Below are 24094 nucleotides of genomic sequence, written 5' to 3'. Positions count from 1 at the left end.
GCTTGGGGTGCCTCTCCTTCCGCGGGCTAAATAGGGAACTCGCAGCTAATCGGAGGATCCTGAAGACTCTTCCAATCTAAGAAGAGTACCTCATCCATATCAGCATCCTCGGCTTCCAGCTTATCCCACTCCCCAGTTAAATCCTTTTCAGGGATGGGAACTTTGGGGCGGTTAAGTACTAGACCCTAATGCCCGTGCTCATAAGCCGCATGAATCCGCTCCCCATACCAGTAGATGCGGGCACCATCTTCAGCCAAAATCTCCTCAACCCTTTTCTTTTGGGCCTCCTTGAAAGCAGCTAGGTCGTCGAGGGCTTTTTGCAGTTCATCGGACTTGGCCTGAAGGGATTTAAGGGCCTCCTCCTTCTCGCCCACGGCCTTCTGACAGGTGCCCTCTAGGACCTTCATCTTCCCTTGGACATCATCATAAAGCGACTTCTGAGTCGCCAATTCCGTACCAAGACTTTCCAACTCCTTGGCTCGCTCTGCATCCCTTCGGAGAATGCCCTCAGCAAAATTGATAATCTGCATATAACACGTCTCATAAATAAAAATGGGCGAATAGAAATATGCGGTTACAATGAACACAAGATATTTGAAAGCGAAGGGACAAAGCAATAATATACCTCTACAGAACGCTTCTCGATCCCTTCCACAGCAGTAGGGAGCGATACTTGCTCGCGCACACGGGAGGCAGAGGGAAGTCGCCCGAGGACATTGCATATGGAAGATACAATATCCTTGCAAGAGAAGTTCACGGCCAGGCCGAAAGTCCTAGTCCACCATCCGCTAATATCGGGGATTGGCTGCAAAAGCATAAAGAAAAATATCAAGAGAACGGCAGATAGCTCCCGAGGAAAAAGTAGCAATACGAGAGGGAGTAGATCAAGATACCTCGTGAATGGGGGTACTGCTCTTTCCTTTAGACGAGGCGGATACAGGTGCGCCGCCAACAGTAAGGGACACAGAAGTGTTCTTCTTTTTAGAACGAGAAGACTCTGTATCCGCACTTATCTTCCGCTTCCTGGTTAAAGGAAGATCCTCGGAGGCAGAAGCGGGACCTTGTGAAGCGGAAGCCCTAACCGGGGAAGCTGCTCCAATAGAAGGAATCGTCCCTCCAGAAGGATCCGCCCCTACAACGGAAGCGGTTTCCGTCATCCGCTTCTTTCTTCTCGCCAGGGCTTTAGCCTCCCGATCTGCAGCGATTTGAGATAAAGGATCACCCCTGCAAAGGGTTAAAAGAAACCATCAACTTGGAAATAAAAAATACCTTGCACAAAAACGCGGTAAGGAATATAGACAACGCGATCCCCCTCGCGGTACGAAATCGCTACTCGGCTCCTTAGCATATGAAAGGCCTGATCGTATGTCCATACAAAAGGAGGAGTGCTCTTCAGGAACTTGATAACGGCGGATTCTTCCTTACTGGGATACCCGAAGTTCAAACTCTTTACGTTGGGTCGGCTCCAGCAACGAAGGAAGTTCAGGTTTTCCTCATTAAACTTGATAAAAAAGTAAGATCGATCCCACTCACGGATCTTGTTCAGCTTCTCGTCAAAACCATAGTATCCGCTCTGGCGGATGAAAGTCAAATACCCCGCCGAGCTTTTGAAATGGTGGAGCTTGGAGAAGATTTTGAGCGAAAAGGGAACCTCCAAACAATCCGCCAAGAATTTGTCCAGAGTCAAATCGGCCCAGCCGTTAGGATGCAATTGCCCGGGCGTGATTCCGTAACCGCCTAAGACGGAAGCAATCTCATCCGCCAGCGGATAAGTGAAGCCGCAGATAATCTGGGCCACGAAAATAGTGAAGTACCCCTTTGGGTAATCGCTCGGTCCCCTATCCTGCCCAGGAATGATAGTCTCGAGACCTCGGAGCCAGGGATAATGCTCCCGCAAATCATCGATTGTCTCTTGACAAACCAGACTTTCCGACCTGTCCTTCTTTGGTAACAAACGAGGGGTTGGGACAGGTGGCGGAATCAACTTTTTGGGGTCAAAACCTAAACCCTCGTCGGTTGTATTCGCCAGATGAAGGAAGTCGGCGGGATGAGAATTACACCCAGGAGAGCTGGTTGAAGCTTCCTCAACCATCTCTTCGACCTCGTTAGAAACCTCGCGGACATAATCGTCGTCAAACGGCGCGAAGTCGAGGTCTGACATGATCGATAAAAGGAAAACAGAAGCAAAAAGCCGAACAAGCAACAAATGTGAAAAGAAAAACTTACATGAAAAAGACAACACAGTGAAGTGACGGGATTAAGAGGTCAACGCCGGAAAAGAAGTAACGGAATTAAAAGGTCGACGCCGGAGAAAACGAAAGAAGGGAAATGCACAAATTCAAAACTTTGAAATAATCGGACAAATACGAAGCGTCCCCTATAAAAAGACCCTAAAAGGGCTCTTGCTAGACCAAGGGAGGGGCATGTGATAACCCGCGAAGCCCAAAACGGGTTATATTCATTTCGCAAGCCCAGCCCATATTAAAGCCCCATGGGCTAAGATTGGACGGGACCCGAATGAAGGAAGCGGGCGCAGCGAGTAAACCGCCCCGAATTTCTAAACGGAGCGTCAAGGCTCCCACTCAAAACCACGTTCGCCACGAAAGGGACATGGCCTAAAAAGGGGTAACCGCCCTCAGAACGTGGCCCACTAAGGAGTAACCGCCCTAGGCGGTTACCCAAAAAACACCTATAAAAGGCCTTAAGAATAAGGGGGGAGGTACGTTCACATTTTTTCCCACAAAGCTATTGCTAAACCATAGACTCATTCTTACAAAAACTGACTTGATCGTCGGAGAGTTTTCCCGGAGATCCTGTCTCCGGTTTTGTTTTGCAGGTAACTCCGGCAAAGAATATCAAAGCGGATCCAGCAAGTTATCACATATATATATTTTTTAAGTGAATTTATTCGGATTGGATTTAAGATTTGATTTTTAAACCAAAATCTAAATCTGTAAAAATTAACAGCAGGTTGGATTATACTTAAATTTTAGGCTTAATACATCATTTGCCTTCTGAACTTGTCCAAAATGGTTGATTGCCCCCCTGAACTTTCAAAGTGTCTTGATAGCCCCCTGAACTTGCATAAAATGTTCAGTTAGCCTCCTGAACTTGCATAAAGTGTAATCAATTAATAACCCGGTTGTAAAAAAGTAAGTTAAATGCGGAAGATATGTTGCACGCATCTTAAAAAAGTAAAACGACCAAGATCGGGGTATGCGATTATAATATTAAAGAAGATAATGTTTTATAGTTGAATAAGTAAGAAATTCATTTTTAACATGTTTTAATCTATTTTGTGAAATATGTAATAACATTTTAAGGCACGTGTAACATATCTTCCGCAGTTGACTTACTTTTTTACAACCGAATGATTAATTGATTACATTTTACGCAAGTTCAGAGGGCTAACCGAACATTTTATGCAAGTTCAGGGGGCTATCGAGAAACTTTGAAAGTTCAGAGGACCAATCAACCATTTTGGACAAGTTCAGGGGACAAATAATATATTAAGCCTAAATTTTAAGTTAAAAACTCGTTAAGTCTAGTCCATCCCAACCCATCCCATGAATATACCAAGCCATGACTACTTTCAACTTTCCACCTCGAGAGGGTTTGCCTTGAATCCGGCTATCCAACTTATGAAATTTTTTCGTTCTTGTGATTGTTTATTAATTTTATATTTCCGCACTATCGAGCTTAGAATAATGAACACTCTATTATGTTCCTAAAACTTTATGATTAATAAAATTACTGAAGGTTTAATTTCTTAATTTCATTAGCCAAAAGAAAAAAAAATCACATAGATATATACCTAAGAGTATGAAGAACCTAATTTCAACTAATTTATTTCAGGACATTTTCCTTCATTGGGCTCATATATGATACCGTGGGTTGTATATGGGCTACAATTTGGGCCTTGGAACTTGATTAGGCCATGATCCAGGTAAATTACACCGATGGTCGCTGAAGTTTGGAATCTGTTTCCCAAAAATCACTAAACTTCACGTTTAATTTCAATAAAACCATTCGAATCAATTTGAATACAAAAACTCATCGGAAAATATTCACGTGGCACAAAAGACAGTTGACCATCTCCCAACTAAGCGTCATGTCGAACAGATATATAACTTAAAAAAAACATTGCAGCTTAGAAATTTCCTTGTGGCGTCTGCCGTAAAAGTCAAACATATCCGATATGACACCTAGTTGACATATAGTCAACTGTCATCTCTGCTACGTCAAAATTTCGGTGAGTTTTTGTACATAAACTAACTGAAGTGACTTTTGTGAAACATATTCTAAACTTCAGTGAACGTCGGTGCATTTTATCCGCGGTAATCATCATCTGATCTCGAAATTAAAAGTTCTGATTGAGTAGGCAAACACGAATCCGAGTACTATACAGGCTGCAACAAGAATGGCAGCAACAGTTGGAATAAAATGATGTTCAAACCCAAAATAAGTCCTTACGAAATGTTCAACTGTTTCACCATTGTCTAATGTTTCCATTATATCTCCAAATTGTGAACCAACTAATCCATATAATGAGTAAGCCATAGGAGAAGCCCAGTAGTACCATCTCCACCAGATTGGAATCCTCTGTTATATGCAAAACATCATCTTTAGTCAAACCCATGACTTCTGTTTCAGAAAAGACTACAACTTTGTTGTTTTTACATATTAATTTCGTTTATACATTTTAACTCTTTGTACTTGTTCAGAAAAGTTAACTGCAAGTAATCTATTGACCCCCTTGAATTTGTTTAAAGGTGATACGCATTTCAATTTATCCAAAATCTCTCATTGTTTTGCCACGTGGATTCATGGGTCAATGGGTCACTCTAAAAAAGTTTAGGAGGTAAATAGGATGTTAAAAGATTATAAGGGCGTGATTGACTTTTCTGAACAAATACACGGACTAAGGATGTATTAGGCCTATTAAATTCCTCATCTACTTAACTCTTGATCATTTATAAAAAAGGTTGTAGGCAAATTCTGCTCCTAATATTATTTGAGATGATCAATTTTACTTTTATTATACAAAATGATCCAATGTTATTCTCATACTGAAACTCTAGCTTAGTTTTAACTTTCTCAATATGGGAGAAGTTCTACTGTGGACCGGGACCAGTACTAGTTCTTCCACTCAAATAATGACGCATCAACCGTTGAGCTAATGTGGCATCATCTGAGTAGAGGGGACCAGTATTGATCCTGGCCCATTGTAGATATGGAGTTAATATTGGATCATTTTGTACGCCAAGTGTAAAACTAATCTTTCCAAAGAACCCTAAACGGTAAATTTGACCCTTATCCCTTTATAAAACTCACATATCGAATCCTTAATCTTTTGTTTTACACAATTAAACCCTTGATTATTTATAAACCTGCACATTAAAATCCCTTAAAAACACTAATTGAGGCCTTTCATAGGGGTTCAATCTGTAGGTTTATAAATGATTTAAGGGCGTAATTATAAAATAAAAGATCAATGCTTCAATGTATAAATCTACAAATGAACTGTAAAAATAAAAGATCAGGAACTCAATGAGTAAATCAAGAGCCTCAGGTTATTTTAAATCCTTTGAAAATTTGTTGAAGAAACACAAAAAAATGGGAGCAAATTGAGAAGTTATAGTATCATATATTATTACCGTTAGAGGAATGATGAATCCTGAGAAGAGGTTCCAAATAGCATAGAAAGCAGAGGAAACAATAGCAGCAATGCTATGGTTGGGTGTGATAGCAACAGTCATCATTCCATATAATGTGAAGAATAATAGGGTGAAATACATGAAGAATAGATACCAAAAATACTTGATAGCTGTCCACTCAAATCCCAACATAGCATACACTATTGTCCCATAACTTATAGTTTGGAATAAAATGTATGGTATTTCAATCATAATCTGCAAAGAGGCAATCAAATTCAGTTCCCTTTCAATTCTAATGAATTATTGTAGAATCAAGTATAAAGTAAGATAATTAAGAGCCTGTTTGGTTCGGCTGTTCCTGTTTACTGTTTGTTGTTGCTGTTAGATATTAGCTGGTTTTCTTTCCAAAATAGCAATCAACGGCTGTTTCTCAATCTTAATTAAACACTTTATCGGTTTGGAGTAAAACAACAAAAAGAAGCTACATAAAGGAATACCAAACGGACACTAAAAGAGTGTTTGTTTCCGCTTTCGGAACTTCTTTTAGCTTTTTACTCCAAACAACAAAAAGACGTAGTGTTTGGTTAGGTTTATAAAACAACATCCGATAGTTTTTTAATGGAAACAATAGCTGTTAAAGAAAAGCTCTTTTTAGAGCTTTTCACGAAAATCTCTTTTTTAGAGCTTTTATATAATTTTGAGAAAATCATCTTTTCTATTTCCACAAAATTATCAATCAACTAATAGCATCAAACAACTAACAACTAACAACAACAACTATTAGCCTACACATACACTCTTTTTTAGTAGAGTTTCTATGTTTCATGTTTGTATCCGTATCTGTTATGAAGGCTAAGTTTTTCAGAATAAGGTTTCCCGGTGTCCGTGCAACATAGCTATTAGCTAACGGTTGAACTGAACATCCCTAAGTTTTTTATTTGAATTTATGTGCTCCTTTTTAGGAATAATTACCTGTCCAAAGGCATATGGCAATGCAGAATACATTCCAGCTGATCTTTCCCTATAAAATACAGTTCTTTCAATAGCCACAACTGGCTGCACTGATGTAGAATTCTGAAATCCTAAGAACAACACAGCGGCATACATGGAACCCATTGCATTAAAGAGATCTTGAGTTCTTCCTCTGCAATTTACCAACATTTCGTTCGAGTTAGAGACCGATAAGGCCTTAAGTAGACAGTATTTTAAACATATACGTATACCTCTTGGAGCCCAGATTCCAGAATATTGTCCCAAACAACAATGCTATGATTGTTGTGAATAAGAGTCTAACTGCAGAATATGATGAATTTCGCCAATATGACCAATGCTGCTTCCATAGGCAAGCTATACATTGGGTTAGGAAGGACCTGGAGTATTTAGTTGGGAAGTAGAGATCATCTGAACCCGGTGGAGGACTGCTTAGTTCCTTGATCAGGGATTTGTTTCTCCTAGAATTTTCATTAAATTTGATTGTTTAAACAGTGATATATTCTAATAATTCCATTTCCTTCAATATTTATGAAACAACTTTCAAACAATTTATTGTTCACAACAAATTTCATGACAAGTAATTAACTTTGTGTTCTGACCTGTATAAATCTGAGTTTCTATATACATCAGAGAAATTAACCCCAAGAGCTGATTCCTGTGCAGCAGTGGTAATCTCCAACATCCAAGTTGCAGGATTATAACCATCTCTAATCTTCGGAATTCCCTCAATGTCCTATAAAATTTTCCGAATCCCCATTGTCAGCAACTTAGTAGCAAGTCTAAAAGATTGGATAGAGTTTCTACAGCATTATGCATTACTAGTCTAACCTGGAAATAGTTAATCAGATGGCAAGCATGTCGGCCAACTGGACCCATGTAAATTTCTTCCCCTCCTCTCTTCAATAAAAATAACTGTAAGGAGAAGCAAAGTAATTAGATCTTACACTTGGCCGAAAAAAAGCTAGAAATTATAAATTTCCTTAACAAAGTGTCAAAGACAAGAGTCTTGCCTCATCAAAAGAATCAAATATGTCAATGCTAGGCTGATGTATTGTGCACACAACAGTTCTCCCAGTTCCTCACTGTTCGCATCACTATTGCTGCTGCCCTGGCATCAAGGCCAGAGGTTGGCTCATCCATAAAGATTATAGACGGGTTGGCGACGAGCTCGACAGCAACAGTCAGTCGTTTGCGTTGTTCGATTGATAGACCATTTACTCCAGGCAATCCAACAAGTGCTTCTCTTAAAGAGGTCAGCTCAACAAGCTCCATAACTTCTTCAATGAACATCTGAAATCCATCAATTAAATTTAATGTCAATAACCTGATGGAAAACCGAAAAGCGAAAAAAGAATGTTCATTTCTGTTGAACTGTTGCTTCTTCTGATCATTAAAAACTGCAGACCTGATATAGCAAGTCAAAACAGTTTCCTGTTTTCAATGATAAAAGGTTACTGAAGCAATGAAGTATACCTTTCTTGAATCAGAATCGACCTCAGGAGGTAACCGAAGCCACGCAGAATAAAGCAGTGACTCATGTACTGTAACGTGTGGGGAGTGGATATCCGTTTGCTCACAGTATCCTGATATGCGAGCAAAAGTTTCTTGCTTCTTCGGATATCCAGATATTGTGATGGTTCCCTCAATGTAACCACCTGTTTTTCGTCCAGCCAAGACATCCATTAGAGTGGTCTTTCCAGCACCACTCACACCCATTAGAGCTGTTAGAACTCCTGGCCTAAATGCTCCACTAACACCCTTCAGAAGTTCCAGACGATGTTCAGTAATACCTTGAGCTTTCATTTCCTGCAAGGAATTTGACATGGTAATCATATAAGAATGCTTAAACCATCCAAGTTATACAGAATTTGCACCGGGAATTTTTTTTTCTTTTGTCAAACAACATAGCTATATGAAAGAAAAACAATTAGCTCATCTTTTCAACAAATCCCTTCAATTTTAGCTGTGTGGTTATCTTTCTGTATATAATACATGGTTTCTTCTAGGGGTGGCAATTTCTGGCACTGATAACACGATTTACAGAGACAACTCAACTGACACAACACCAAGATTATCAAATTTCTTGTATAACATATATAATCATATCAAACATATAGAACATAACATGATTTTGAAATGATAACCTGAATTTGCACCTCTACTTTATTCTTAGCAAAAATATTAAGGTACCTGTGGCATGTCCACAGAATATCTGATTTCATCAAAAGTGATGGAAAGGGGCTGAAAAGGAAGAACCATTCCTCGCTTCCTGTTTTGACTTGCATATCTAAAGCTGTCCGTGGCTGTAGGCTTTGATGATGCATTTCTTCCATTCATAATGTCTCTTTCTGGAATGTATTTATAGTAATCAATATTATCAGTTACATCATGACAGACAGAAATTAAATAGCAACTATCTTGTGACTCACCTGGAGAGTTCTTTCCTTTAGATGATTGATCAATATACTCTCCAGTTCCAATAGCATGTTTCTCAGCATAGACCTCTTCTAATATTATTGTTTGAGGCCTCTCAAATGCTGAAGTAGTTGATTATCAGAATATATACCACATGTTTGAAAACATAAAACCCAATTCAGGGAACTTACGATCTAGATATTTTAGTGCCAAAGTGAAAAGGAAATTGAAAAGGAAGATATATCCTGTCAGAACTCCAACTGCAATCCAATACCAATATGCTTCAGGGAAAAGTCCACGGGACTTCATGAAAGCAACTCCCAATGGCTCTGTTGAATTAGGAAGAAACTGCAAGAAACGAATTTCGTTAAATGATACCAATTTTCATCAAGTTATTTCATGCAAATCTGTGATTTCTTTTAAAGTGTCCAGATTTAAGAAAAAGAATCTTACATGATTCCATCTCTTCCCAAGAAATTCATTTGCAGAAATACCATTCTGAACATACATCATTGGTGAGAACCAGTAGCCCCATATCCACCATGACTGCACATTATCTGATGTAACACCATGGATTCATCTCCTTATCAATTTAAATTGTTTCATAAGGAAAAAATTTATGTTAAACATATTTATTTATATCTAAGTCACCTCTTGATATGACAAATCCTCCGAGAACTAGTAAAGCAAGCAATGCAAACGCCCCAACTGTATTAGCAACAATTACATTCCTTCCTAGTCCTGCTGTCAGTCGAAAAAGTGCAGATGCCATCTGGTGAGTGAGTAGGAGTATCAAGTACTGCTTGAAAAACCTGTCATCAAGAAAACTTTTGAGATAATTCTGGACCACTACAGGTGAAATATTCAGTGATGCTTGTTTCCCCACCTTCCAATATTTGGATCATAGCCTACAACATAGTATGTCATGAATACCCATGCAGCCACTTCCACAAGAGTGATCGGAATCTTCAAAATCCATGTAGGAAGTGCATATGCCCATGAAGGGTAGAAGAGAAGGTCTCTTTGCTTGTAGAAGACAGGGAGTTTCATGATGGTCATTGAAAGTTCTGAGAATCCATTGAACACAGTAGTGAGGACTGTGAAGAAAAGGGCTCCCATGTATATCCCAGCATCCGCTTCTGTGTCTTGGTGCATCTCCGTTCTTAGAAATATTGTCATTGTTATGAAAGCCAGTATAAGAAGCTGAAATTGAAAGAAGACAAATAAGTAATTGACTTAACATCAATTCATGTTCTAATTTTGGATTTCGATGATTTGCAAATCCTTGCCATGATTTTTTTTTTAGCTTTACATAGGATATAACTTCTATTGTCTACTTTGCAAATTCCTTATCATGATGTTGGAACTAGAAATTTTATCCTTCCAATAATATGAAAAGGAAAATAATATAGAAAAAGAATGAAATGAAGAAAGATTACTACTCACTTGGGTCATATTAAAAATGTATATAAATGAGTTCCTCTTCATGAGCAAATATTCTCTTGAAATGCAAGCTTTCAGAAGTTCCTTCTTGCTGACACCATATTTTTTAGTAGTTAGAGAATCAGGATGAGCTTTGGACTTGTCAAATGGTATAGCAAGTTCATCTCCCAACTTTCGACCAACGTGAAATGATTGAAATGCTTCCGAAAATTCTTTCACGGAAACAAAATTATAAGGCTGGTCATGAAGCGTCCAGTACTGTTCTTGATCTTTCTTAGATGTTACCTATCACATTCCGATAGAAGAAGCTTATTAATGAGCTGAACTTTCTTAAAATATTGATAATGATGTATACAGGAAAGCTTGTGATCAGTATAAGAATTACTTCTTGCAAGAAGTCAGCAACTGCTTTTCTCTCGGGGCATTTGAAGCCCATGTATTCGAAGAACTCAAGCACATTCTCTCGTGGACCTTGATATACAATTTGTCCGTCTGAAAGAAGAATTATGTCATCGAAAAGGTCATAAGTTTCTGGTGCTGGCTGTAGAAGAGAAATGAGAGCAGTTCCGTTGAGAATGTGGATTGATTGTCTGAGCGAGTTCACAATTTGAAAAGTAGTTGAACTGTCCAAACCAGTTGATATCTCATCCATGAAAAGCGCTCTGGCTGGTCCGACCAGCATTTCCCCTACATATATCAGAATACAGTAATATCAGAGGGCGAGCCTTGGCGCAACGGTAAACGTTGTTGTCGTGTGACCAAGAGGTCACGGGTTCGATTCTTAGGAGCGGCCTCTTGCCAAATAAATTGGTAGGGGAAGGCTTGCCCCTAATACACCCTTGTGGTGGGACCCCTCCCCGGACCCTCGCTCAGCGGGGCGCGTAGTGCGACCGGGCCGCCCTTTTTATATCAGAATACAGTAAGATTTTTTCTCTTCCTTAATTACAAGGCTTCAACTGAGTTTCTAAATACAGTAAGGTATATATAAGTGGCATATTGAAGTCTTGCAATTGATTATCATCAGCTAAAAGTAGAACAGAATTATGTACTAGTATCTATGATACCATATATGGATATCGTTACGTTTCACCTGTTGTAACTCGCTTCTTTTGCCCGCCAGAAATTCCTCTTGTCATTTGATCACCAACTAGGATATCAGCACATACTTCAAGTCCTAAAATCTGTATAATTTGAACAGGGAAAGACTAATGATATAGATTCCTGAAAGTGCATTATTTATTCAAGGAAAAAGCATCTTGAGATCTTGAGGCCTCTCATTTTTCGTTTTTGTTGATGAAGTCTCTAATATTTCAGTTTGACACATTGAGCCCTTGATTAGTTATAATGACACATATTGAGTCTCTGATTAACAAGACAATTAGCTCTGAACATCAACTAAAAGCGCACGATTCATTTCATCTGCTCCGAAATTGTATTTTCTACAGTTCGAAATGAGTTTTTACAGTTTCCTTGTAGCTACATCGGACATATAAAAAAGCTGCTTTCGAACTATTAATATGCAATTTCAAATGCAAATGAGCAACGACTTTTAACCGTGTTTGATATTCACAGCTAACTTTCCAATTGATCATCAAAGGCTCAACATATCAAATTAAAAGATCAGAAATCTAATCAACATATTTCAAAATGATCAGTGGCTTCAAAATGCTTTTTCTTCTTTCCTTAATTTAAACCTAAATGAGCTGTAACTTTGTACCTTAAGAATATAATCTGTGACAACATTGGTCTCTTGCCCTTCTAGTGCAGCTGCCTACAGAGTTCCAAGCATCAAAGCATACTTTATCATAAAAAGTGTATAAAATTTCTTATTCTAATTGTGAAAAGGAATTATAATTGAAAGTTCCACAAGCATGACTGCCTCTTTACCTTCATGAAGATATCAATATCAGGATCTGGTTTGATATTTGCTGCCTTTTCCCTTCTTGCTAATTCTGCTAACATCTCTGCATAATTTCAGAATTAGACAACAATTAGTCCAACCAAACCCTCTATAATTATCCACATAGGGCTCCATATTCATAATGAATTGTTGCTGACCATAACGGGTTCCAACCCCTTGACATCTTGCAGAGAACTCAAGTGTTTCTCTAACAGTCATTTCTCCTGCATGGAGATCATACTGACTAATGTATGCTGATGTTCTTTGTGGGACAAATTCGTCCATCTCATGTCCATTATAAGTCACCCTTCCTGAAAACTGAAATTTCACATAATTACCATAACAGCTAGTTAGGAGAAACACTTTCCAATGGGTTAGCTTGTTAATTAATTATGCCAAATAAACTCTTCTGCTTTTTGATTTGTGATTAATATACATGTTAGGTGAATATGTGTCTAATTACTCTTGTCACTCGTCAAAGATGAGAGGAACTGTTGTTGTCTGCTATTTTCATCTTAGGGGTAATTACACTCATGATCCTCCAAGTATTAAGAATGGAATACTAATGCCATAAAACTTGATTTCTTAACATCAAAATCATCAGACTTTACATTTGGTTTCTCCTGTAGCCATTTTACCCAAATTCCGGCAATAGTGGTTGGAAAAACAAGTAGGCGACATGTAAGCCAGATTTTTATATATGGATTAAAAAAATACTAAAAACTTGTTGAGAAAATTAACTATTAATTTAAAACAATTAAACGAAAAAGGAATTGTTGTGATATTCCAATTAATGAGGGATTATTTTTGTAATTTGTATTATTGAGGGATGGTTTTTGTAATTTGTAATTAAAAAAAAAAGATGGTCAAACAAGTTGTGCCATGATTTATGGGCACAAATCATGGCACATATGAAACCTTGACTTTCTTAACTAATTAGTTGAAAAAGTCTTCAAGAATATGGCTATATAAGGCCATAGATTTAGGGTGCCAATGATATAGAATTGTGGGAAAAAATAAAAGAGAGATTGGAGAGTTGAGGAAGATGTAGTAAAGAGGAGTATTGTGAAAAAGAGAGAAGGAGAGTGAATAGAGTGGAGCAGAAATGTAGTTTGAGAGAAGGTACAATTGTGCCTTGTGAGTTTTTTTGAGAGTTTATTTAGAGGGTAGTCTAATTATTTTTGAGGAGAGATAAAAATAGTAAAGATAATTATTTCGGGGTATTTTCGGGAAACACCGGAGTGTACTATTTTTGTTTTATCTCATTGTAACTCTAGAAAGTTTCTAGAGAACACCCTCTTGTAAACCTCATAAATTCAATAAAATTGTTTTATCGCTTCCGCTAAATTGTCGCGATCCTAGAAAAATTCCCAACAGTGGTATCAGAGCTATGGTTCAATGTTGGGGCTCCTGTTGATGTTACCGTCACGCACCAAATGAATTGGGCGTGAGAAAATGGAGAAAATGAGCAAGCAGTTGAGGGAAGGACTGCTGACATGGGGAAGCCCAAATGTTTCATGTAAGAAGTTTGGGCGCGTGCAATGGAATTGCAGAAACAAGAGAAAAGAAAGTGTCAATGTGACAGACCATGTTGACGAAGAAGAATTTGCTTAATTTGGAGAGAAGTGCTCCAATAGTTGAAGGTTGATGAGAAGTGCATCAACAAATTGATTCGGTGAGAAGTGCACCGAGAAGTTGTTTGCGGAGAGAAGTGCTCCGGTGATGATGGGAAAGTACATCATTGATTCGGTGAGAAGTGCACCGAGAAGTTGTTTGCGGAGAGAAGTGCTCCGTTTACAAGGTGATGATGGGAAAGTACATCATATATATCCAAAAAAAAAAAAAAAATTGAAAGTTTTAAATTAATAGTTAAGGGGAAGATTGTTGAGAAAATTAACTATTAATTTAAAACAATTAAACGAAAAAGGAATTGTTGTGATATTCCAATTAATGAGGGATTATTTTTGTAATTTGTATTATTGATGGATGGTTTTTGTAATTTGTAATTAAAAAAAAAAGATGGTCAAACAAGTTGTGCCATGATTTATGGGCACAAATCATGGCACATATGAAACCTTGACTTTCTTAACTAATTAGTTGAAAAAGTCTTCAAGAATATGGCTATATAAGGCCATAGATTTAGGGTGCCAATGATATAGAATTGTGGGAAAAAATAAAAGAGAGATTGGAGAGTTGAGGAAGATGTAGTAAAGAGGAGTATTGTGAAAAAGAGAGAAGGAGAGTGAATAGAGTGGAGCAGAAATGTAGTTTGAGAGAAGGTACAATTGTGCCTTGTGAGTTTTTTTGAGAGTTTATTTAGAGGGTAGTCTAATTATTTTTGAGGAGAGATAAAAATAGTAAAGATAATTATTTCGGGGTATTTTCGGGAAACACCGGAGTGTACTATTTTTGTTTTATCTCATTGTAACTCTAGAAAGTTTCTAGAGAACACCCTCTTGTAAACCTCATAAATTCAATAAAATTGTTTTATCGCTTCCGCTAAATTGTCGCGATCCTAGAAAAATTCCCAACAGTGGTATCAGAGCTATGGTTCAATGTTGGGGCTCCTGTTGATGTTACCGTCACGCACCAAATGAATTGGGCGTGAGAAAATGGAGAAAATGAGCAAGCAGTTGAGGGAAGGACTGCTGACATGGGGAAGCCCAAATGTTTCATGTAAGAAGTTTGGGCGCGTGCAATGGAATTGCAGAAACAAGAGAAAAGAAAGTGTCAATGTGACAGACCATGTTGACGAAGAAGAATTTGCTTAATTTGGAGAGAAGTGCTCCAATAGTTGAAGGTTGATGAGAAGTGCATCAACAAATTGATTCGGTGAGAAGTGCACCGAGAAGTTGTTTGCGGAGAGAAGTGCTCCGGTGATGATGGGAAAGTACATCATTGATTCGGTGAGAAGTGCACCGAGAAGTTGTTTGCGGAGAGAAGTGCTCCGTTTACAAGGTGATGATGGGAAAGTACATCATATATATCCAAAAAAAAAAAAAATTGAAAGTTTTAAATTAATAGTTAAGGGGAAGATTGTTGAGAAAATTAACTATTAATTTAAAACAATTAAACGAAAAAGGAATTGTTGTGATATTCCAATTAATGAGGGATTATTTTTGTAATTTGCATTATTGAGGGATGGTTTTTGTAATTTGTAATTAAAAAAAAAAGATGGTCAAACAAGTTGTGCCATGATTTATGGGCACAAATCATGGCACATATGAAACCTTGACTTTCTTAACTAATTAGTTGAAAAAGTCTTCAAGAATATGGCTATATAAGGCCATAGATTTAGGGTGCCAATGATATAGAATTGTGGGAAAAAATAAAAGAGAGATTGGAGAGTTGAGGAAGATGTAGTAAAGAGGAGTATTGTGAAAAAGAGAGAAGGAGAGTGAATAGAGTGGAGCAGAAATGTAGTTTGAGAGAAGGTACAATTGTGCCTTGTGAGTTTTTTTGAGAGTTTATTTAGAGGGTAGTCTAATTATTTTTGAGGAGAGATAAAAATAGTAAAGATAATTATTTCGGGGTATTTTCGGGAAACACCGGAGTGTACTATTTTTGTTTTATCTCATTGTAACTCTAGAAAGTTTCTAGAGAACACCCTCTTGTAAACCTCATAAATTCAATAAAATTGTTTTATCGCTTCCGCTAAATTGTCGCGATCCTAGAAAAATTCCCAACAGTGGTATCAGAGCTATGGTTCAATGTTGGGGCTCCTGTTGATGTTACCGTCACGCACCAAATGAATTGGGCGTGAGAAAATGGAGAAAATGAGCAAGCAGTTGAGGGAAGGACTGCTGACATGGGGAAGCCCAAATGTTTCATGTAAGAAGTTTGGGCGCGTGCAATGGAATTGCAGAAACAAGAGAAAAGAAAGTGTCAATGTGACAGACCATGTTGACGAAAAAGAATTTGCTTAATTTGGAGAGAAGTGCTCCAATAGTTGAAGGTTGATGAGAAGTGCATCAACAAATTGATTCGGTGAGAAGTGCACCGAGAAGTTGTTTGCGGAGAGAAGTGCTCCGGTGATGATGGGAAAGTACATCATTGATTCGGTGAGAAGTGCACCGAGAAGTTGTTTGCGGAGAGAAGTGCTCCGTTTACAAGGTGATGATGGGAAAGTACATCATATATATCCCAAAAAAAAAAAAAATTGAAAGTTTTAAATTAATAGTTAAGGGGAAGATTGTTGAGAAAATTAACTATTAATTTAAAACAATTAAACGAAAAAGGAATTGTTGTGATATTCCAATTAATGAGGGATTATTTTTGTAATTTGTATTATTGAGGGATGGTTTTTGTAATTTGTAATTAAAAAAAAAGATGGTCAAACAAGTTGTGCCATGATTTATGGGCACAAATCATGGCACATATGAAACCTTGACTTTCTTAACTAATTAGTTGAAAAAGTCTTCAAGAATATGGCTATATAAGGCCATAGATTTAGGGTGCCAATGATATAGAATTGTGGGAAAAAATAAAAGAGAGATTGGAGAGTTGAGGAAGATGTAGTAAAGAGGAGTATTGTGAAAAAGAGAGAAGGAGAGTGAATAGAGTGGAGCAGAAATGTAGTTTGAGAGAAGGTACAATTGTGCCTTGTGAGTTTTTTTGTGGTTTATTTAGAGGGTAGTCTAATTATTTTTGGGGAGAGATAAAAATAGTAAAGATAATTATTTCGGGGTATTTTCGGGAAACACCGGAGTGTACTATTTTTGTTTTATCTCATTGTAACTCTAGAAAGTTTCTAGAGAACACCCTCTTGTAAACCTCATAAATTCAATAAAATTGTTTTATCGCTTCCGCTAAATTGTCGCGATCCTAGAAAAATTCCCAACAAAACTTACATATCACCAAACCCAACCTAATCAATTTCATTCATCCTCTCCCTTTCGATTTCTCTCATAAACATAATCTACCAAGGCCAAACTAAGTATATTATTATTATTATTTAATCCACGTGAAAAAATCCAGTTTTCGTGAGAATCTAAACAAAAGAACTACAAGAGAAATCAAATGTAAAGTTGGATGATTTTGATGTTAAGAAATTAAGTTTAGTACTTGAAAGACCACATGTGTAATCTTAGGAAAAGAGCCTAAGAAAGAAGACCACGATTGGAAACATTAGAGCGGGAAGCGAGTCAAATGCAACTAACGTCCAAAGTATCGAAACATGTATGTCGATGCAGTGGAGAATACATGATTGGTTGGTTGGGGGCCGATTTTACATGTGCATACATGATTTTTTTTTTTTTTTGCTAAATCAAATTTGTTAAATTTTTTCTCTTATATCAATTATTCACGACTTTGAATTTCAATTATATAATCAAGAATATAAAGCATCGAATTCTTAATTTATATGCAAAAGAATAATTTAAAGTTATACTTTTAAAATATTTAAAATCATTGACCTTATGAACCGGGACCCACATACTTGCATTGACCTTATAAACAGCGACCGACATACTTTCATTTCCACTTCGATAGTAATATGTGGGGACATTCATTTAGCTGACGATTACTCAACTACTGAGAAAGATGAATATGACTGCTTACCTTCAGTTCTTTGCTAAGTTTTCCGGCCAAAGCCAAAAGTAATGTGGTCTTGCCGGAGCTCGGCGGGCCTAGTAGCAGTGTCATTCTGCAAAAAAAAAAAAAAAAAAAAAAAAGGATAAAAATGGCATCTTTACAGGATTTGCTATACAGACATATTACCAACACCTTTTTTTTTTAATTTCAACTCACCTTCGAGGCTTAATAATTCCACTAACATCATGAAGGATTGATAATGGTCTCTTTCTACTTGGAAGTATGTGAAGATAATTCAACATTCCCTAATTAACAAACCAATTTTACCTTCATAAATTAAGAAAATTAATTGACTATGCAACAACGTAAGCAAACGAGGATAAATTTGCACCGATGGTGATTGAAATTTGGGGTTTTCACAAAAATCACTAAATTTTAAGTCACTGAACATTCTTTTTATTTCAACAAAGTCACATGGAATAATGATGTACCAACAATTTTAAAAATGACTAAATTTTTTTATTTACTTGACTCAATTGTGTAAAATTATCTATGACAAATAACAATAATAATAATAAAAAAAAATATATAGAGAGCGAAATTTGAGCTTAATTTTTTTTTTTTTTTTTTTATAAACGAGCCTGAAATCGGCCATTTGAACCAGGATTTTTAGCAATGATCGCAGTTTCACGCATAGGTACAAATTTTGGGGGGAAGTACAAATTTGGCCGTAACCTATAACATGTACAAATTTAATGGTAATATTTATAAGGAAGATCAATTTTAACCTATGTTGTTTGACCTTCTATTTGATCTTTTAAACATCAATTATGCTTAAAATAGTTAGTCACAATTACCAAAAAAAAAAAAAAAAAAAAAATCAAAATGCTAACTAACAGCCATGTATAAGTATAGTGTCTAATTGCTTCAGTTTATTGATAAATTTATTTTGAAAGTTTGATATAACTGTTAAATGAGTCGATTCAAATTTTCTATTAGATAAAGGTAAAATTGATTTTGCTTAGAAACATTAAGGTTAAATTTATATCATTTCGTAAATTAGTGCTGAATCTGCACTTTCTCAAAAAACGTTAGGCTCAAATTTAGCTTTTATCATGTAAAAAATATATGGGTAAATTTCAAATAAAACCCCTGTGGTTTTACTAATTTTCAGATAAAGGACTGTGGTTTACTTTTTGTCAAAACGAGGATTGAGGCACTTTTAATAATGTTATTAAAACTATCTTTAACGACCTGAAAATGAAAATTTTCAAGAATTAAAGTTGTTCAATGTCATATTTTCTATGGAACTACATTTTCGATTTTAGAAAATCATCTTTTTTGGAACTTTCTCTCTCTAAACATTAACTTTCTCTCTCATTACCAAACATCATCTAAATAATCTCGAAATAAAAAAGTTGAAGAATTAAAGTTGCTTAGAATATTAGTAGTTCTTAAAATATGTCATTTTTGAAGTCGTCAAGGGTGATTTTAATAATATCAATCGAAAAAGTCATTATTTTGCTAAAGTTGAAAACCCTAGTCCTCGTTTTGACAAAAAGTAAACCACATTCCTTTATCTGAAAATTAGTGAAACCACATGGGTTTTATTTGAAATTTACCCAAAATATATTTATTTTTGTTTGTTTAGCTCAAATTTAGAGGGCGAGCCTTGGCGCAACGGTAAAACGTTGTTGTCGTGTGACCAGAGGTCACGGGTTCGAGTCTTAGGAGTGGCCTCTTGCCAATTAAATTGGCAAGGGAAGGCTTGCCCCCAATACACCCTTGTGGTGGGACCCCTCCCCGGACCCTCGCTCAGCGGGGACGCGTAATGCGACCGGGCCGCCCTTTTTGTTTAGCTCAAATTTAACCTTTATCCGTAGGGATGTAAACGGGCGGCGGGGATTGGAGTTTCCATCCCCGTTCCCCGACTAAACGGGGAATCCCCATACCCGCCCCGTGAAACAAACGGGGACAAAATTCATCCCCGTCCCCGCCGCAGGTACCCCCGTTTACCCACTTAAAGTTTAAAAGAATATATGAAAAAAGAAATAAATAAAAAGAATATAGAAAAAAAGAAAGAAAATAAGAGAATAGGATGAACAAATAGATATAGAGTGAAATAGAGGTAAAACATTTGAATCGGATTAATCATAGGTTCAAGTTTTTCTATACGTATTTTTTATGATTAATAATATGTTATCGAGGATTAAACAGATAATCCGTCGGGAATCTCCACGGGACACAATACGGGACGGGTTCGGGGATCCCGCGGGACGAACGGGACACATATTAGTCCCCACCTAGAAAATATATATTTATTTTTATTATTCACGTGACTGTGGCATGGTAACATATCATAAGTAAAAGTGACTGTCACGTCAAGATTTCATTGACTTTATCGATTTGAATCAGCCTAAATGAATTTACTAAAATAAAAAGAAATGTTCAGTAAAAAAAAAAAGTTCAAAAACTTTTGTGAAAATAACTCCAAATTTTAGTGATAATCAGCACAATTTACCCAAGCAAATGATTATAATCGATTGTGATACGATACCTCTAGCAGATTAGCAGAGAAATTGAAAATTGTAGGCAAAGCTCTGCTTCCAACATATGCTTCGGCGTCCACATTTAAATGCTCAAACCTCACCTCAATCGTTGGCATAACCAATCCAACTCTGCACAAAAACACCACACAGACATTTTATCAAACACAAAAAGAGCACAATAAAACAGGCATTTCCCCCCTTTTTTCAATCTCCACCATACCTGTCAATGCGATTCTTAAGTTTCAACAAGAACTTCTCATTATCTTCCTCTGCAATCTTCACTAATCTCTCAAGTAAGTCTCGTTTCTCTATAAATCCCAAATTGTAAACATCAATCTCTGTAGATTGACCTTCTTCCTTGGTAAGAATACCCCTCCGTATGCGTAAATTAGTAGGCAGTTTCTCCAGAGCAGCCCATTTAAGAGCTTCTTCGTCGTCTTCAATGCGCGATGATTGGGAGAAAATTTCGAAGCCTGTGTTTCTCCATATGTTAGAACTGCTTAACCTTCCACTGCTTCCTCTCGATACATCGGCTAACTCCATCTTTTTTTCAGCTTTCTTGTTTCAATGCGGCTTGGTTGTTTTCAGGAATTGGTTTTTCTTTGGGAATTCTGTTTGGAGTGTTCATAAAAGTAAGATGTCTGTGTTTTACTCTGTTTTTCAGAGGAGGAGAAAGGCTCTATTTATATATAATCATCCAACAAATTTTAATTAAAAATTAATCAAAAATTAAGTTAATGAAGACGAAGGCTCAAAATCATCCTCTGTTTAATATTGATTTATTAATCATATTATTAAACTGATATAACACTCATTTCACGGGCTTAAGAGCATCTACAAGCGACTCTTAATTAGCTCTCTAAAAATAATATAAATAATTGACTCTTAGTGATTTAAGAGTGGCTAAGATACATCATCTCCAACAATCCTCTTTATATTCACTCTTTATTTATTATTTTATTATTAAGATTATTCTTTATTGTTACATTATCAATAATGTGAGGAGAGACACATCAATAATAAATTATTAATAAAAAATGAAGTTAGGAGGCACTAAGAGGTGGAGAGAGGCTCTCTATTAATAGAGAGGATGAATAGGCTCTTAGTGATTTGAGGAGCCACTAAGAGGCTGTTGGAGATGAATTTTCATTCTCTCTCCTCAAATTTTAACTTAAGAGGCTGTTGGTGATGCTCTAAAGTCAATTAAGATCTTAAACTATAAAAATCATTAATTAGGTTCCTAAACTAAGTAAAAATCATGAATTGAGTCTTCATCTTATTCTAAAATCAGAAATGGTGACTATCTGACATGGATTGCAATGATTTTGTGTGTTGGTTCAAAATTTGAAAAGAGAGTCTGAAACTGTTCAATCGAATGATTTTCAATGGGAACACTACTATTTGACCATTGAAGTCACTTAGTCAGTGGACATGGTCCGATGTTAATAATTGATGTAGGTGTCATTTTAAACGAGGGCCAAATTATTAGTCTAGGAAAATTCAAAGATTTAAGCAAGTGTTCAAGTAAATATGAGGTTTTCAAAATATAACAAGACAATTAACTTTTGGACAAATATATAAGCTAGGTGTCACGGCCCGCCTAAAGTCATCCGAAGGAAGGCCCGAGCGAAATGCCCAAAGGGCTAAGAGAAAGGAGCCAGGGGCAAAACGGTCATTTTCTTGTTCATCGGGACCATGCGGGACATGCCGGTGGACATCGGGCCAATTGTATGTGCAATCGTGCACAAGGCAGCCGGGCAGCGGGCCCGTGCCTGCCGGGGGAGGATTTGGCCAAGAGATGGTCCCCCCCTATAGTGTGTCTTATACCAACTTGGGACACACTGTCGGAGAACATTGCCAAGCCCCACACACCACAAGTTTTCCTAAGGTATGTCTAGACGATTTCAAATGTCTTCATATTTGGTATATGGTTCCTTGGGATCTTTATGGAGCTATGTGCTCAAGGATGTGCGGGGAAAATATTAATGGCAAGGAAAATTGCCAAGGAAGAAAGTTACGGGCCCGAGCTGGAGCCGTCGGGCCCGTGTGCGTGCCAGCAGGCACATTTAGCCTCTGTTCGTGCGGGGCAAGCAGGCAGCAGGCCCAGGGACTGCAAGGAGCTGCGAGCGACGGCCAGGAGCTGCGAGGAAGCTTGCCGACAGAGCCTCTGTTTGCCGAGCTACGGGCCCAGAAAATTCCAGACGGGCCCGGAGCGTGCCAGAACGGGCCAGAAACTTCCGGAACGTGCCAGATTTAGTTCGGAAGGTACGGGAAATATTCCGAAATGTGCGGGAATGGCCCAAGAAGCTTCTAGGGACAATGTAGAAATGTCCCAACCTTTCTTTATGTTTCTTACTTGTATTTTATCTAGATTATTCTAGGATTTATTTGTGTAAAGTATTCTAGAATCTTCTTAGGGAGGCTATAAATAGGAGTGAGGCCTCATTTGTAACATACATAGATGAGTTGACATATAAGACACAAGTGTGAGCAAGTGTGAGTGCTTATTGTGTTCTAACCTTTGTAAAGCATTCTTTCTTAATAAAGAGTGTTTTCCTCACTTAGCATTTGTGCAAGATCCTTGTTTTTCCGCTGCATTACGTTGCCTAGCGTGCAAGCTAGCAAACGAGGTTAAGGCTGAACTAGTAATAGGGGTGAAATTACTAGTGCCGCACGGTCGACAGATAGTCAAGAGGATGTGTCCGTGACAAGTGGTATCAGAGCCTAAGGTTGAAGGCTATTGGGTTTGTGACAGAATTGCCTACGGAATTCTGATTAGCGACGGATTGCACGATGCCGAAGAGAAGTGAGGTCGAGTCGACTAGCGTTCGTGGGGAGGAGCAAAGTAAGAGCGAGAGGGGAAGATCAAGGTCGCGAGACGTCCTTGTAGACATCAACGGTAGGCTGGCAAAAGTGGAGTTTGTCATTGTCGAAGACCGCGATAAGTTCGAGGCCATGGAGCAACGCGTGGAAGTGCTCAAAGGTGACGAGCTCCGGCAGGAGGTGCTTGCTATGGTGAACAGGGTCGCCGATGATTGTGAGGAAAGGGACAAGGCCTTGGTAGCTCAAATTGCTTCTCTTAGGCAAGAACTAGAGAGAGCTCTTGCCGAGTTAGTCACGACAAAGGAGGAGTTAGCCTTGTGCAAGAAGGCAATTGCACATGGCGATGCGTCAACTTCAGGTGCGTTTAGTCCGCAGCGACTAGAAGTACCAAAACCGAAGGCGTATGGTGGTTCGAGGAATTCCAAGGAGATTGACAATTTTCTTTGGAGTTTGGAGAAGTATTTTAGGGCACTTGGCATAGCAAATGATGCCAAGATGATCGACGCCGTGCCACTCTACTTGCAAGATACGGCCATGGTGTGGTGGCGATTGAAGGAGCAAGAGATCCGACGAGGTACGTGTTCAATCGCTACTTGGGACGATTTCAAACGCGAGCTTAAATCCCAATTCTATCCGGAGGCGGGTGAGCTCGAGAAGAGGGCGAAGTTGAGGCATTTGAAGCAACGAGGTGGTTTGAGGGAGTACATCAAGGAATTTTCCGAGATTCTCCTAGAGCTGCCCAACTACCCACAAGAGGAGGCCTTCTATCTCTTCCTAGAAGG

General features: G+C 37.8%; 1 pseudogene; it reads right to left on the bottom strand.

The window, feature by feature from the left end:
- Positions 1–4101: 4101 nt before the first annotated feature.
- On the bottom strand, positions 4102–21120 carry LOC136202857 (pleiotropic drug resistance protein 1-like; annotated as a pseudogene).
- Between the last annotated feature and the right edge of the window lie 2974 nt (positions 21121–24094).

This window comes from Euphorbia lathyris, chromosome 8 (assembly GCF_963576675.1).
Source record: "Euphorbia lathyris chromosome 8, ddEupLath1.1, whole genome shotgun sequence".
NCBI lineage: Eukaryota > Viridiplantae > Streptophyta > Magnoliopsida > Malpighiales > Euphorbiaceae > Euphorbia > Euphorbia lathyris.
The sequence above is the reverse complement of the archived record's forward strand: the minus strand, read 5'-3'. Positions and strand labels throughout refer to the sequence as shown.